Source organism: Gracilinanus agilis, chromosome 2 (assembly GCF_016433145.1).
Source record: "Gracilinanus agilis isolate LMUSP501 chromosome 2, AgileGrace, whole genome shotgun sequence".
Lineage (NCBI taxonomy): Eukaryota > Metazoa > Chordata > Mammalia > Didelphimorphia > Didelphidae > Gracilinanus > Gracilinanus agilis.
This window is the reverse complement of record NC_058131.1, coordinates 27,177,307-27,195,113: the sequence shown is the minus strand read 5'-3', so window position 1 is coordinate 27,195,113 and position 17,807 is coordinate 27,177,307.

Genomic DNA, 17,807 nt, shown 5'->3' with positions numbered 1-17,807 from the left:
CCGACGCCCGAGACAAAGCGGCCCCGGGCCCGGCGGCAGGGCACAGGCGCCCAAGGAGCCGGCCCGCCTGGCCCCGGCCCGGCCGCGCTGGCCGCGGCGCTTGGAGGCTGGTAGCGGGCTGGCCCTGCGCTCGCCTCCTGTCGCTGCCCGCCGCTGCCCGCCGCTGCCCGCCGCCGCTGCCCGCCTGCTGCCCACCGCCGCTGCCCGCTGCGCTGCGCTCCGCTCGCTCCCCGCGTGAGGCAGCAGCAGGAAGTGAGGGGGAGCCCGCCCGGGCCGGCGCGGGGAGCGGGAGGGGGCGGCCGAGTGGGGGAGGGTCTCCCCGCGGAGGCCCAGCTCGCGCGAGCAGGATCTCGCGGGAAGCAGCGCGGGCGTGGGGGGGGGGGGTGCGAGGGCTCGAGCAGGAGCCCCTCCTTCTCTCCTCCTTCCCTCGGACGCCAATGGCTCCGTAGCCAGGAGGCACGCCTCCTTCGCCTCCTTCTCCTCCTCTGGGCCCCCCCGGCCGCTGTGCTGCTGCCCCGGGCCGCTAGAGGGCACTGTGGGCTGCTGACGGAAGGCGGACGCTGGCCAGGCGGGGCCAGAGTCCCACCCTAGGCCCGCAGCATCCTCGGAGGGAAACCTGGGACGGACCTCCCAGGAGCCCTCCGACTCATCCAGAATTGTTTTCGATGAACGCACACCCCTCTGCTGCCCTCCCGTTGGAAAAAGGAAACGACCCCACAGCGACGAGCTCGCGTGGGCCGGCAGCACCGAGTGGCCGAGGCCACAAACAAAGGTCGCCTCGTTCCACCCCGGGATTCTGTTCCTTCTCAGAGCACCGGAGGCCATCGGCTACGGAGGGCCCACTGCCGCAGAACGATGGGAGCTTCCATTCTCCTCCAGCTCCTTTAGCTCGGACCTGCCCTCTGAGACAAAGCCCCAGCCCGGGGAAGGAAAAGTGGCCGGCACACAGGCCCGGCACCTTAAGGGTGTGGGACCTCCACCCATGCCACAGGCTAACACCTGTGTACATATACGTGCATATAAAGGATGTAAAAAATAAAGTGCAAGGGGGCAGGGAGGTGGCTCAGTGGATTGAGAGCCAGGGCCAGAGAAGATGCTTTAACTGGTGACCCTGGGCAAGTCACTTCACCACCACTGTCTAACTCTGACTCTCTTCTGCCTCTGCCTTGGAACTAATACATGGTATTGATTCTAAGACAGAAGATAAGGGTTTCAATTTTTAAAAAAATTACAAGGCAATAGCAGGGACAGCTGGGGGAATCAGGAGAGGCTTCCTCTGTAAGAGATGGCCAGGTCTTGTTCTGTTGACCAGAAGGAAAGGAATGAGAGGACACATTGATCTTAGGGTGTATCAACTAGGGAGGTGATGATAACAAATTCAGCTCAAGGAAGACCATATTAAGTGCCTCTTGTAAGCCAGGCAGTGGGGACTGTGAGCCCCTGGAGAAAAAAGGTGGTCCTTTTCCTCTCTTTATATCCCCAGAGCTTGTCACAACGCGTTCAGTTAATAAATATTTGCAGACTGGAGGTGGGGTACAGAGATAAACACAAAACAGTCAGATCTGGCTAGCCCTTGTAGGTTTATTCTACTGTACTTAACAGTATGGCACTGAATATGATTGTGCCAAATGTCCTAGGGTGATGACTGGTGAAATGGAAGTACAGCTCCATGCCACTAAGGAAGCCGGTCTGTCCCTCACGTAATATGGAAATCGTGTTAAAGAAAGTCAGGAACTCACAACAGTCTCTGCTCTTAAGCATTGTCCATTCTGTGGGTCAAACCGCGTCAGAGGGATCAAGATGGGTTCTCAGTGCCACATTTTAGGGGGTCCAGAGGAGGCCATCCAGGGGAATGAAGGGCCTCAAGCTCAAACTATAGGAAGAAAGGACTGGAGGGAGAAGAGAAGACAGAGAGAGGACTGGAGAGCTGCATTCAAGTATCTGAACAGCTGCCTTGGAGAGAAGGAAGTGATTGTTCTGCTTGGTTCCAGAAAGCAGAAGTAGGAGAAAGAATAAGAGTTAAAAAGTAAAGATTTAACCTTGACCTGAGGTAAAACTTCCCAAAGCAAAGCTTTCCATCCATGGAAAAGATGGAGCCATCACCTCCTTGCTTTTTTGATCAGAAAATTGTATTCTGTGTCTATAATCATCCAGGACTCCTAGCAGGCCAATCTTTTCTTAGTTCCAGGCCTGCATAGTGCACATGCACACGTGTGTGTGTATGTGTATACTACACTGTGAAGACCTATTTTTATGTAGAGCTACACATATACACATATACATAATTTATTTCATTAAATATTTCTCAATTCTGTGTAAAAACTTTTTAACATTAAATTTTCAAGTTCCAAATTCTTTTCCTCCCTCCCATCTATTGAGAAGACAAGCAATATGATATCAATTGTATATGGGAGGTCATACAAAACACATTTTCATATTGTTCTCATTTAGTTATATCCAACTCTTCGTGATCCCATTTAGAATTGCTGAGAGGTTTGCCATTTCCTTCCAGCTCATTTTATATCATATCTTATTTGTATTATTTTATCATGTCTGTATTATATTTATGAATTTATTATACTTTATTTCTATTTCTATTATATATTTCTGAGTTTTTGAGAGGTTTGCCATTTCCTTCTCCAGCTCATTTTATAGATGAGGAACTGAGGCAAACAGGATTAAGTGACTTGCCTAGGATCACTCAGCTAATAAGTGCTTAAGGCTGGATTTGAATTCAAGAAGATGAGACTTCCTGATTCCAAACCTAGTGCACTATCCACAGAGCCACCCAGCTGCCCATTTTCCCATTTCCTTTATTAGCCTACAAAATCAAACACACATACATACATTCAAACAAGAAAAAAAAAATTTTAAAGTAAGCTTCAAGAGGCAGCTAAGTGATACAGTGGATAGAGAGAACACTTGGAAATAATAAGATTCAGCTTCATGAGTTCAAATCCAACATCAGATACTTACTAGCTGGGCAACCTTGGTTCATCAATCATTTTTAAATTTTTTATCTTTATTTTATTCCACTAACAAATTTACACATAAGTTTTCCAAAGTTATGTGGTTCATGTTGTCTCCCTTCCCTCTTATCTCCCCCGTCCCAGAGTTGACAAGCAATCCCACTGGCTTATATGTGTATTATCACTCAATACCTATTTCCATATTATTCATTTTTGTAAGAGAATAATTTTATAAAACCAAAACCTCAAATCATGTACCCAAATAAATAAGTGATAAATCATATGTTTTTATCTGCATTTCTACTCCAACCATCCTTTCTCTGGCTGTGGAGAACAATCTTTTTCATAAGTCCCTCAGAATTGTCCTGGATCATTGTATTGCTGTTAATAGAAAATCTCTCACTTTTGACTGCCCCACAGTATTTCAGTTAGTGTGTATAACGTTCTCTTGGTTCTGCTTATTTCACTCTGCATCAGTTCACATAGGTCTTTCCAGTTCTTATAGAAATCAATCAATTAATCATTCCTTATAGCACAATAGTATTCCATCACCATTATATACCACAATTTGTTCAACCATTCCTCAACTGAGGGACATTCCCTCATTTTCCAATTTTTTGCTACCACAAAAAGCACAGCTCTAAATATTTTTGTACAAACAGATCCTTTCCCATTTTTTTTTCCTCTTTGGGATACAGACCTAGTAGTGCTATTAGTGGATCAAAAGTTATACAGGCATTCTGGAGAGCAATCTGAAACCACTCCCAAAGCGCCATAAAACTATGCATACCCTTTGACCCAGCAATACCACTACTAGGTCTGTATCCCAAAGAAATCAAAGGGGGAAAAAAAGACATATATTTACAAAAATATTTATAGCTCTTTTTGTAGTGGCAAAGAATTAGAAACTGAGGGAATGTCCATCAATTGGGAATTGACTGAACAAGTTGTGGAATATTATTGTAATGGAATACCATTGTGACATAAGAAATGACAAACAATGATTTGTAAAAAACTGGAAAAAGATCAATAATATGGAATTAGGTCTTGATCAATGATACATGTAAAACCCAGTGGAATTGCGTGTCAGCTAAGGGGGGTTAGGGAGACTTGGGGGAGAGGGAAAGAACGTGAAATATGTAACTAGGGGGAAATATTTTTTAAAAAAACTTAAAAAAATAAAAATAAACTGGAAAGGGATGTGAACTGATACAAAGTAAAATCAGCAGAACCAAGAGAACATTGTATATAGTCACTGAAATATTATGCAATGATATTCTTAGTGAGAGCCTAAATTATTAAGAGCAGTACAAGAATCCAAGACAATCCCAAGGGACCCATACTGAAAAATGCTCCATAAAGAATTGTCTGAGTCTGAATGCAGATCAGACCATACCATGTTTCACTTTTTTCCTTCATGAATATTTTTCTTGTGTGTAATACATGTATCTTCTTGCAAGACAGGAAGAATATGGAAATATGTATTGTAAGACACTCACTGGTATAACCTCTATCAGATTGTCTACCATTTCAGGGAAGGGGGAAGGGAGGGACTGACAGAATTTGGATCCCAAAATGTCAGAAAGCAATTGTTAAAAATTGAATGCTATTGAAAAAAAAAAGAGAGATCATTAGTATCTTTGGAGAGAGCAATTTTGGTTGAATGAGGAGGCCACAATCAGACTGTAGAAAATTGAGTGTGAAAGGAGAGAAATTGGAGATACCTGCTTTATTTCAATTTATTTATTTATTTAGCCCAGTGGTTCCCAAACTTTTCTAGCCTACTGCCCCCTTTCCAGAAAAAATATTACTTAGCACCCCTGGAAATTAATTTTTAAAAATTTAATAACAATTAATAGGAAAGATAAATGCACCTGTGGCCATCACTGCTCTCCTGGATCACTGTAGCACCCACCAGGGGGCAGTGGTGCCCACTTCGGGAATCACTGATTTAGACTATAACCACAAAAGGGAGGAGAGATATAGGACTAGAGGTAGCAGGGATGAAGGATCAAGTAGGGGTTTTGTTTGTAGGCAATGGGGAAGGAGCAAGTAGATTGGGAAAGATTGAAGGTAAATGAGAGTTGGGGTAACAGGCAGTTATCTATTGGAGGAGATAGGGTGGAATGGGATCAAAGGAGATCATGGCAGAAGGCATCTGGGAGGCGGGAGATGAAGATGGAGCTATTAACAAATGGCCTCCATTTTCTGTAAAATGTGAGGCAGAGATTCCTGACAAATTATCCAAGTCCAATGGACATTTATTAAGCACCCATTATGTGTCCAACAGACACAATTAATAAAAAGAAAATCCCTGCCCTCAAGGAGCTTGATGAAAGACAATTGAATATGGAAGACAACACCCAAAGGGAGGTAGGGAAAGAAGATAGGTGCTAGAGGTACCAGCCAATTTCTGTGGAATTGAAACCAGGTAAATCAGTAGCAGATGTGATATATATGCTCTTTAAAGCCCATTGGGAACAGGAAGATGGCACCTGTATTTGCATAGCATATTTATTTCCTTTTTTACAGACAAGATAATATTTTACTATTTTAAATTATTTCAAAGATTATATCTTGCATTTCATTGAACAGAAAGCAAGGGATAGCAGGGAGACATGTTAGCTAAGGAAGAGATTTTTAACCTGGGGTGAGGAATCTAGTTTAGGTTTTGGTTTTGAATATTTTTTCCATTTTAAAAAAATTATATATTTAGTAACAACCACCACCACCACCACTACCAAAATATATTTAAATAAACACACATAAAAATTATGAACAAAACCACAAACTCCACATCGTTCGCAATTTGTTTAAAAATATGTAAATTACATAAATGTGAGATATACACATCCTCTGCTTTTGAGTTCTCTTGGGATTTATTTTACTTGGCTATTTTTTTCTCTTGATTTTGTGGCTGTTATTTTTTTAAAACGTAATCATCTCTTCATATATTTCCCTTATTTTCTTTATATTTCCAATATATATATATATATATCATTTCTAAAATCATAATAGTATCCATTATGTTCAAATACCACAATCCATTTAGCCATTTCTCCCAATCATTGCATTCATGATTTTGAATATCTGATAACTGGTTTTCTTTACTATCCTTTGTGGGTTTTTTTGAGGCATTTAAAAGCATTATTTTGAACATGAGACTGCCCATGACCCACAAAAAAAGTTAAGAAGCTCTGGCCTAAGATAAGGCTCATCATTGTCATGAAGGATGTCCTTGGCAGGATCCAAAAGAAAGAGTTCTCTGTTAATGGCGGGCTTCTACAAATGCTGGACAACATTATAAATGACATTGTCCTCATCCTATCAAGGCCAGAGACTCCTCATTGAAATTCTTAATCTTTCCAAAGAAACTTAATTATCCACACTGGAAAACCAAAGTGGATTCAAAAAACGCTATTGCCCAGATTATGAGGTATGTGTGCACTATGACCGTCAATTTAATTATTCCATTGAAAAAAGAAGAGAGAAAATGTCAGTTATAGTGGAGAGAGAGAGAGAGAGAGAGAGAGAGAGAGAGAGAGAGAGAGAGAGAGAGAGAGAGAAAGCTGGTCACAGAGCTCTGGTTCTGCCTCTAACACATGCTGGCTATATGACCCTGGGTAAGACATTTAACTGCTCAATAATTCAGGCAAAGTTTTTTTTTGGTTTTTTTTTTTCTTTTAAACCCTTACCTTCCGTCTCGGAATACTGTGTATTGGCTCCAAGGCAGAAGAGTAGTAAGGGTAGGCAATGGGGGTCAAGTGACTTGCCCAGGGTCACACAGCTGGGAAGTGTCTGAGGTCAGATTTGAACCTAGGATCTCCCATCTCTAGGCATGGTTCTCAATCCACCCAGCTGCCCTCGGGCAAAGTTTTAATATGACAAGTTGCCATTTATCTGCATTGGTAGAAGGAGTTTCTTCATAAAGATTTTTCTACAACATGAAATTATGAATCAAATGAAGCCAAGGGACAAATGGATCACATTTGAGCCTCTTCCACCAAGGTTACCTTGTATTTTGTTTATATATGAATTCTATACATCTAACCATGCACATTTTGGGTCCTCCACTGGAGTGTAGGCTCCTTAAGGGCAGGGACTGTTTTACTTCTGCCCTCATAAAAAGGGCACAGTGCCTGGTACATAGCAGATCCTTACTAAACGCTTGTTGGTTTATTGAGGAAAAAAAAAAAGAAACAGGGATCTCAGCTGAGAGGATGGGGAGGAGGAGCCACAGGAAGTTCAAAGAAGTATAAAAAGATCTTGAAGGCTGTTGTGGTAAATGGGAAAGTGAGTTAATTAAAGAGGTATAAAAGAATTGCCTTGCAGCAGTGAGGGCCCAGTTGAGGGGCTACATAAATTTGTAGTGAACCCATATTTGTAGTGAACCAACCTTCCTTCCTTCTTCCATTCTTTCCTTCCTTCTCTCCTCTCTTTCTTTCTTTCCTTCCTTCCTTTCTCTCTTCCTTTCCTCTCTTGTTCCTTCCTTCTTCCCTTCCTCTCTTGTTCCTTCCCTCCCTCTCTTCTTCCTTCCCTCCCTCTCTTCCTCCTTCCCTCCTTCTCTCTCTCTCTGACTCCTGATAATTATAAGTTGATTTTTACCTTGGGAGAGGATGAAAAAGAGCAGCCAAAACCTAGATCAATACCGCAAGGCCACAGGGACCAGCCATTCAAGTTCCACTAAAAGATTCACAGTTTTTTCCATTCTCTGATAATGACTTTTCGAGGGTTTGTTTTTATTCTTGTGAATATTCCCTTCACTGCTATGTGTAATTAGGATTTGCTCCCCAGAACTCTCTTTCCCAGCTTCCCATGTTCTTTCTTATGTTACATGCTAATGTAGGGAGGATATAAGTGTTCTGCAGCTCCACCCTCATGTGCTCTTTTCCCCTGATCATGGCTGGGAAAGCTGGCTTTACTCATGCTTTTACTTTTGTCCTTTCATTTCTCTTATTTCAAGTGATTATTAATAAATCTTATAAGATATAATACTTGGAGTTATAGGATATGAATTTGAATTACATTGTGGGGATCAGAAGTCTGGAGTTTAGAACCCTAGCTGCTAGAGCAGCTTTATTTATTTATTTGTTTGTTTTAATTAAAACCCTTGCCTTTTGTCTTGGAATCAATACTCTGCATTGGTTCCAAGGCAGAAGAGTGGTAAGAGCTAGGCAATGAGGGTCAAGTGACTTGCCCAGAGTCACACAGCTAGGAAGTGTCTGATGTCAGATTTGAAACTAGGACCTCTAATCTCTAGGCCTGGCTCTCAATCCACTGAGTCACCCAGCTGCCCCCTTTAGAGCGGTTTTTAAAGACAGATTACTTTAAAAAGCCTCCTCCCACCTCTGCTGCTCCTGCTCCTCCAGCTGCTATGGCTGCTGTTGCTATTGCTGTGGCTACTGCTACCGCTATGAGCCTGCTGCTGAGTGTCTTGCACATACTATCTGGGGTTCCTTGTGAGCCATTTTCTTCGAAGATGCTCAAGTATAAATACCTCTTTCCCTTGCATTGCTAACACCTAGTGCTTGATGCTGCCTTGGAAGACTGGGCATTTCTTTTAGGCAACAATTAGCCTCCTAAAGGCTTTTACCTTAAGAGACTCTTCTACCCTCTTAACTCCCTGACCATGTAGCTGGGAAGAGCAATCAAGGGGAACAGCAGTGCCCTGCCCATGTGACAGTGGAAACAAGCAGCTCCCTAGCATTTTTACCCCTAGAGAGGATGGGAAGGAAGATTACTCTTCCAAACCTCTTAACTTTACTCAGTACATGCTAGGGTAGTCCCACCTATGGACAGGAAGTAGAGATTGTAATCATGGCACAGTTTCCTGCCTATTTCAAATAGCTCCTTTTTCTGGAGAGCCTTACTGAGCTTGTGCAGCTTATAGCTTTAGAATTTCTTTTCTTGCTGCCATTCCTGCTGCCAAGCTATCAACAAGGACACTTGTCCTTGTCGATAACTTGAGTAATACCAAGATTCAGTGGGGAGATTCAATTCCCTACACCCCCTTACCATTTTGACCTGCCCAGTCTCTGCAACACATCCAATATGGGGTTTGTCCAAACTATGCCCAGTGCGGGTATGGGGAACCCCAGAAGTATGACAAAAGGAATCTAGATGGATGATGATACTCAAGAGGAGAAGGAACCTTAAAGAGTCTGGAGGTGAATTTTTAAGCCTTTTCAGAATCCATTGTTTCATTAATGTTAACTATTTCAGTTTGTTCCCCTCCAAATAGTGAAGAAGTCTCTATCAGCTATCAGAATTGGAAAAAAAGTACTCTTCAATTCATTGCTCACATCCTGTCACATATATCGTATTTCCTGATTGTTTGCTTTAAGATTTAGTTTTGTTTTTTAAGTTGACATATTAATCTAATCTAATATCTTCTGTTACACTATGTCATTATCAGCTACTGTGTTTTGATCATTTAATTGTTTTGACCAATGACCAATTCTGTTACATTATCTTTATTTGAACCTCCCCATATGACTGGACTGGAGAAAATACCATTGTAAAAGCCCATAAACAACTTGGACAAACCTTTTTCCATGGCAAAACCATAGGTCCTTATGGATGCTGGGTTTGTCTCCAGATCCATTGAGGTCACATGTTGCCTAAATGGCCTTTTGTTCCTTTTTGCCTTTGTTAATTGTCACATAGATGATGATGGATGGACTCCATCAAACTGGTTACAACCTGTATCAGTAACCTTTGGTTTTAACGGGTCTTCATAAGTGATTTGCAGATATCTAGTAGCACCACTACCTCTGACTGATCATTTGCCTGCCTTTGAGTTGTTTGTAACAAGAGGTAAGGGTCAATTTAGTAGTTGAAGTGAAATGCAATAGCACTATTGTATTCCCCACCTCCGCATTTATAAAAATGTAATGGACGAGACATCAGAAGTGATTTTCACTATTGTAGACCTTGCCTCCACATTGCAATGGATGGGACATATAAAGACATGCTTTTTACAACTCTTACAGTCTCATACAGGAGGTGGGAAGGTTTTTCTATGGTGTGTGGTAACCTCTGGCTGGCTCCTGAGAGGGAGCATTTCCCATGGAGCCTAGTGGCTTCTGGATGGTTTTTATATTTGTAACTCTTCAGCTTACTCTATCCTTCCACCAGAATGATCTAGATTCTTGGTGACATTTTAGAACCAAAAGGTTTTTATCAGTAGTACAGAGTTTTTCTGGGCTCTCCTGCCACATTTTGGAATGATGGCAGTAATACATTTTGTTAAAAAATATCTCAGCCAAGGTTGAAAGATTGGCTAGATCTGGAGAACTTGTGACAAGTATCCATGAGCTTCAGTGGCTATAGAGACTCATGTAAATCCTAATGATAGCAGGTTTGTTTGCTATTGTCATTAAATGGGTTATTATGATTTGGGGGATTTGGGTATTTCTTTGAACATGCATTAGCTGCTGTACTAGTGTTTTTAAAAAGCTGTTACTTGGTGAAAAATTATGTACACTCATACTGTGGATCATGGTCAATTAAAAAGGAAAGGGATCTCATTCTGAGGTGAGAAACCTTTGTATTGTGCCCCTCCTTGGGTAACACAGTGTGTCACTGATTGTGAACTATATATATATATATATATATATATATATATATATATATATATATATTTAATTTTATTATTGTTTTTCCTTGTATGAGCAATAGAGTATTTGAGTTTTCTTTTTTTCTCTCATTTTTTGTACTTGAAGCACAAGTTACCAGTATTAATTTTTTTTTTTATTTTGCACTAGCGCAGTGATGGGCAAACTGTGGCCCTAGGGCCAGATGCAGCCCGCTGAAATGTTCTATCCAGCCCTGAGACATTACTCCTAATCTGACAAATACAATGAGTAGGATACAATACAATGAAACTTTGAAAGAGTTGCCTTAGAAACAGACTGACAGATGAGCATTTCCTTTCCTTTGGCCCCCTCTTTAAAAAATTTGCCCATCACTGCACTAGGGTAAGTTTAAAATGTCCATTAACCCTAATGTCAGTGCATACCCTAAAGCTTTAGACTTTGAAAACCTGCCATTGATTGTTAAATATTATGAGACTTTGATTAATAATTATGTCTGATTTCAGAAGAAGGGATCACAAAAGAGCCATTATACAGAGCCAAAGAGCACAAGGTCAAGGAGACCAACCAATCCCCATGGGATTGATTAGATTCTGAACCAAGACAGGGAACTTGAATTTATTTGGGGTTCGAGGAAGCAGCTATTTGAAAAGTCAGAAACAGGATTCTCTCATGCAAGATCCAGATCTCTACCAAGTACCTTAGTTTGGCTGCCATTTTGACTCCTCTATCCCTGAGAGCAAAGATACAATCAGACCAGGGAATGCTATTTCCCATCTGCTTCAAAATCTAGTCCCTTTTCTGTCTTTCATAATGCGGCAATTTTCTGTAGTCCTGACTCCTGATTGGGTAAGTGCATAATTGCAACTACAAGCTTGTGGAACATAAATCACTTTAATTGGGCCCTGATTCAGGCATGTTATAGGTTTGTTCTTCCTTACTTTAGAATTTTTACACATGAAACTTTGATATTTTATGTTTCATGCAGAAGTTAATTTTTTTCTCTATTTGGGTTTTTCTTATGTTTTTGATTTTCTTTTGAAAATTGATTCAAATACCTCATAACACAGCCAACATATCCTGGAGTGACCCATGTGTTGGTCAACATCCTCCCCAGTGGGGATTGTATTATTGTCATAAAATTCTAAATTTATAAATTTTTTTTTCTTCTTTTGAGAGTAATTTTAGAATAAGAATCTTGCTACCTTCCCCAAATCAAGAAAGTGAACTGTTTGGAGAAGGCACCATAGAGATGCCTACAGAAACCACACACTACACCAAAAGATCCAGAATGAACTTTGGGATGTACTGAAATTAAACTGTAGGGGGTTGAATGCATTTATTTTGAATGTACACTCTGTTAACTTTTAAATAACACAGGGTACCAAAGTAGTCAGAAAAACTTAGTCTTTAATCAGGAATAGGGATAAAATCCAATACTGGCCACCACACAGAAACCAGTGCCAAAATATCACACAGGGCCCGAACCCTGGTGACTCTGGGGATTTATCCCTGAGAGTAGACACCACACTAAAATGCCAGCTCCGAAGAGGGACAGAAGTTGGGGGTCCTTTATACCTTTCTGGGGAACTTCATACAAGAAGCCTGCAGAGACAAACCTCAAACAGGTTGCAAAGGGATTTGCAGTCAGCCTCAACAAGAGGTCAGCTATAACTTTTACAAAGGCAAGGGTCAAATTAAAAGCTGGACTTCTGAGAGAACTTTAACACAACAAGAGAAGCTTCGAAAACAAATAAAAGACACTTAACAGTTTTACTATGTCCACAAAACCCATCCACACTAAGGTACCCAAATTGTCTTAAAGTCCATAGTTCAAATCAAAACAGGTGTGCTTGGCACTGGGACTTCTCAAAGGGCATGGGTAAACTGAGGCATCCAAATTTCATGTTGACAACTGTTATACCAAAGGAAACTTCCCCCTGATTGGCTTTTTGTCATTTCACCTAACACTGGTTTTGCTCTCTTTCTCTTTTATTTCCCTTTTGTTCCCAAATTATTGTAATTTCCCCTTAGAAAGTGCAATATTGTATATACCTCTAGTTAGAGATCTTTAGAGATATAAGTTGGTTATGTGTACTGATTCATTGGGGAAACTAGGCATGTAAATTAGATTTCTACATGCTCATTTTCAAATGGAATCACAGGGGGGATTGTGTAATTAGTATTTGCTCCCCAGAACTCTCTTTCCCAGCTTCCCTTGTTTTTTCTTACTTTAAGTGATAATGTAGGGAGGATATAAGTTTTTGTTTGTTTGTTTGTTTGTTTGTTTTTTAATTTTAAACTCTTAACTTCTGTGTATTGACTTTATAGGTGGAAGATTGGTAAGGGTAGGCAATGGGGGTCAAGTGACTTGCCCAGGGTCACACAGCTGGGAAGTGTCTGAGGCCGGATTTGAACCTAGGACCTCCTGTCTCTAGGCCTGGCTCTCAATCCACTGAGCTACCCAGCTGCCCCTGGATATAAGTTTTGTGTAGCTCTGTCCTCATGTGCTCTTTTTGGTTTTTTTTTTTGTTTTTTTTTTTTGTTTTTTTTTTTAACCCTTAACTTCTGTGTATTGACTTATAGGTGGAAGAGTGGTAAGGGTAGGCAATGGGGGTCAAGTGACTTGCCCAGGGTCACACAGCTGGGAAGTGTCTGAGGCCGGATTTGAACCTAGGACCTCCCGTCTCTAGGCCTGGCTCTCAATCCACTGAGCTACCCAGCTGCCCCCTCATGTGCTCTTTTTGATCAGGGTTGGGAAAACTGGCTTTACTCAGGCTTTTACTTTTTTTTACTTTTTGCCATTTCACTTCTTTTACTTCAAGTGATTATTAATAAATCTTATATAATACTTGGAGTTACTGGATATAAATTTAAATTATACAGCCAGGAATGAAAACCTTTCTATTATCTCCTGGAGGCCTGGAATATTGCATTTTTTGTATTCCCTAGGCCACCCTTTAGTTCCTGGCAGAGGCAGTTTAATCAACACTTGCTATACTTTATCAGAAAGTCTTTGACAGGGAGCTTGGACAAAAAAGTTCACTAGCCTGAGGCCAAATTGGGTGTTTCTTTTTCAGGATTTAGCTAGGCTAATCCAAGTTTGCTCACAACCTTTTAAATTTTAAGGGATGGGACAGAATTTATTTTCTACTGAAGTAGCCTCCCAAGGGAAGTAAAGGGAAGACCTACTATGTGTCAACACCATCTTTTTAAAAATTTTATTTTATTTTTAACATTCATTTAAAATTTTTTTTGATTAGGACATTAATGCATTGCTGGTGGAGTTGTGAACTGATCCAACCATTCTGAATGGCAATTTGGAACTATGCTCAAAGGGCTATAAAAGCTTGCCTGCCCTTTGATCCAACCATACCATTGTTGGGTTTGTACCCCAAAGAGATCATAGATAAACAGACATGTACAAAAATATTTATAGCTGCGCTTTTTGTGGTGGCAAAAAAACTGGAAAAGGAGGGTATGTCCTTCAATTGGGGAATGGCTGAACAAACTGTGGTATATGCGGGTGATGGAATACTATTGTGCTAAAAGGAATAATAAACTGGAGGAGTTCCAGGCGAACTGGAGTTCCTCCAGGAACTGATGCAGAGTGAAAGGAGCAGAACCAGAAGAACATTGTACACAGAGACCAATACACTGTAGTAAAATAGAATGTAAAGGACTTCTGTACTAGCAGCAATGCAATGATCCAGGACAATTCTGAGGGATTTACGGAAAAGATGCTACCCACATTCAGAGGAAGGACTGCAGGAGAGGAAACATAGAAGAAAAGCAGCTGCTTGAACACATGGGTCGGGGTGGACATGATTGGGGATGTAGACTCGAAACCACCACACCAGTGCAATCATCAACAATTTGGAAATAGGTCTTGATCAATGACACATGTTAAGACCAGCAGAAATGCGCATGGGCCAGGGGTGGGGGGAGGGTGAGGGGTGAAGGGGAAAGTAGGAGCATGTTAACTTTTCTAAAAAATGAATATTAATAAATGTTAAAAATAAAAAAATAAAAATAAAAAAATTTTGAGTTGCGAATTATTCCCCCACTTGCCCTTCCCCAATCCTACTAGGAAGGCAAGCAATATAATATCAATCATATATGTGAAGTCATGAAAGACACAATTTCCATATAAGCTATGTCACAAAACAAATAAAATAGAAATAAAAAACAAGAAACATGAGGAAAGGTTGTTTGTTTGTTTTTTAAGTCTGCTTCAATGTATTTTCAGAGTTCATCAGTTCTTTCTCTGGAGAGAGAGAATATTTTTCATAATAATTCCTTTAGATCCAAGACAGTTTCAAAGGACCCATTGAGGAAAAGTGCTATCTACTGCCAGAACTGATGAACTCTGAGGACAGGATGAAGCAGACTTTTTTAAAAAGTCTTTTAAAAAGGGGGGAAAAAAGAAAAAAAGTTGTTTTTGTCAATCTCTATACAATATTGCTATTACTGTGAGCAGTGATCTGCTGGTTCTTCTGATTTCACTTCACATCCACTCACATAAGCCTTCCCAGGAGTTTCTAACACCATCCTGCTCATCATTTCTTATAACTCAATAGCATTTCCTTACAATCGATGGGTATCCTCTCAATTTCCAGTTCTTTGTCACCACAAGATGAGCAGCTATAAATATTTTGTGAGCATTCAGATGGCACAGAGAATAGAGCACTCGACCTGGAATCAGGAAGACCTTAATTCCAATCTAGCCTCACACATTTCCTAACTGTGTGACCCTGGGCAAGTCACTTCACTCTCGATGCCTAGCCCTTACCTCTCTTCTGCCTTAGAACCGATACACAGTATTGATACTAAGACGGAAGGTAAGGGTTTAAAAAAAAAAAAAAAAAAGAGCCCCAGGAAATAAGGCGTGAGAAGACTGGAAAGGTAGAAGGGGGCTGGGTTATAAAGGGCTTTGATGGTCAAATGGAGCATTTTGTATTTAATCCTGGAGGTCATAGGGGACCCCTGGAATTTATTGAATAGGGATATGAGGTGGTCAGATCTGCATTTTAAGAAAATCACTTTGGTAGCTGAGTGGAGGTAGGAATGGGGAGAGACTTGGAGCAGGCAGATCCTCTCCCTCTCCCTCAACAGCGACTACAGTAGGCCAGGAGAGAGATGATGAGGGTCTGCCCCAGGGTGGGGGCAATGTCAGAAGAGAGAAGGGGATGGATTGGAGAGGTTTTGTAGAAATGAAATTGTTGAGAGAGTTGAAAAAGAGGTGAAATTGTTGAGGTTTAGTCGTTTTCAGTCATGTCCAACTCAGGGACCCCATTTGAGGTTTTCTTGACAAAAATACTGGTGTGCTTTGCCATTTCCTTCTCCAGCTTATTTTAAAGATGAGGAAACTGAGGCAAATATTTTGCCCAGATCACATAACTATTAAATATCTAAAGCTGGATTTGAACTCAGATCTTCCTGACTCCAGGCCCAGATGTTTTATTCACTGCATCACCTAGCAATCCTATATTAAAATACAGTTTTTTAATTACTAAGTTCAAGGACTCTAGATTAAGAATCCCTTGTTTAAATTATTTTAGATGGGTGAAGATAAGAAGAGGCAGGAGGAATTCTTTCAAATGATGGGCCTTCAACTCTGCAAAGCAATCATTTTATTTATCTCAGATTGACTCCCAAATACATTCCAGAAGAGACATTTTCTAGCCTCCTCCCTTCCCTTTTCCCCACCCAGAAATGACTTTACCTACAACCTTATTAAGAAAATTTAGACTCTCCTTTCTAGACTCTCTAATCCTTTCTTTACTCTTCAAAGCTTATCTCATTCTTTACTCAGCCTCTCCTTTTTTAGTCAGTCTCAAAAGATGAGATGGTTCTTTTCTGTGTCTTTTCTCTCTTCATCTTCTTTTTTTCTTTGTTTTCCTTCCTTTCTTCCTTCCTTCCTTCCTTCTTTCTTTCCTTTCTTCCTTCCTTCCTTTCTTGCTTTCTTCCTTCCTTTCTTCCTTCCTTTCTTGCTTTCTTCCTTCCTTTCTTCCTTCCTTTCTCCCTCTCTCTTTCTTTCTCTGTCTCTCAGGCAACTAGTTTTTTTAAGTGCTCTCTACCTTCCAGGTAGTTTAAAAAATCTATTCTGTATTATATTCTCTAGAGAAAAGGCAGTAAGTCCAAAGAATGAGGGACTGATGGTCTAGACCCTTCTTATCTTGTGGAGATTCCTAAAAGGGGTGACTGATGGGATGTAGGACTATCTCTTTACAAACATTTTAAAGTTATCCCATCCTCAAAAAAAAAAAAAATATCTCCCCTACAACCTACTTACTATCTTATCTCTATCCTTTTATTCAATGCTAAACTCCTAGAATAGTGATGGGCAACCTTTTGAGCTTGGTGTGTCAAAATTTGACAAAAAACTGAGCATAATTCGGGTGGGGTGTCACTTTGAGAAAAAAAACATAATTTCACAGTATTTATAGTTTAAATAACAAAAATGTATAATTGTAATATGTAACTGTATTTAATAAACCAAAACAGGTAAATTAATATAGGTAGAATTGTCATCTATAGTGCACAGAGTGTCTACACTACACTACAGCAAATGTTTCATCCTCGGCATGCAGCTCCAGACTTCTCTGCACGTGGCCGTGTGTCATTGAAAATGGCTACATGTGTCAGTGCTGACACACGTGTCAGAAGTTTGCCATCACCATCCTAGAAAGAGTTTTCAGCCTTGTTACCTGTCAGTTCCTTATTCTTCTTAACATCTTGCAGTCTGATTTGGGGGTTTGTTGCTCTACTAAAACTGCTTTCTCAAAGTTCATAAATGACTGGGTTTAAAAACCTTTTTTTTAATTGAAAATTTTTAAAAATTATAAATGAACAAACACATTATACATATACAAAGAAATGAACAGAAAGTTGTCTATGAAATAGTGAATCCCCCTTATATACAGCTTTTTAAAAGTATATGTTAAATATTTTTACTATTCTACTTGTATATCTCCTGAATTTTTCTGTATTTTTTCACTTTCTTTTTTTCTCGACACTTTCATAATGGCTAACAGCACAATACTATTATTCCACAGACTATAAGCTGATTTGTCATTCTCCAACTGAAAGCCACCCACTTTGATTTCAGTTATTTTTTGCCATAACAAAAAATGCTGCCATGCATATTTATGTACATGTTGTTTCTAGAACTGTATCATATATAAATATATAAACATATTCAGATAGATAGACAGACAGATAGATAGATAGATAGATAGAT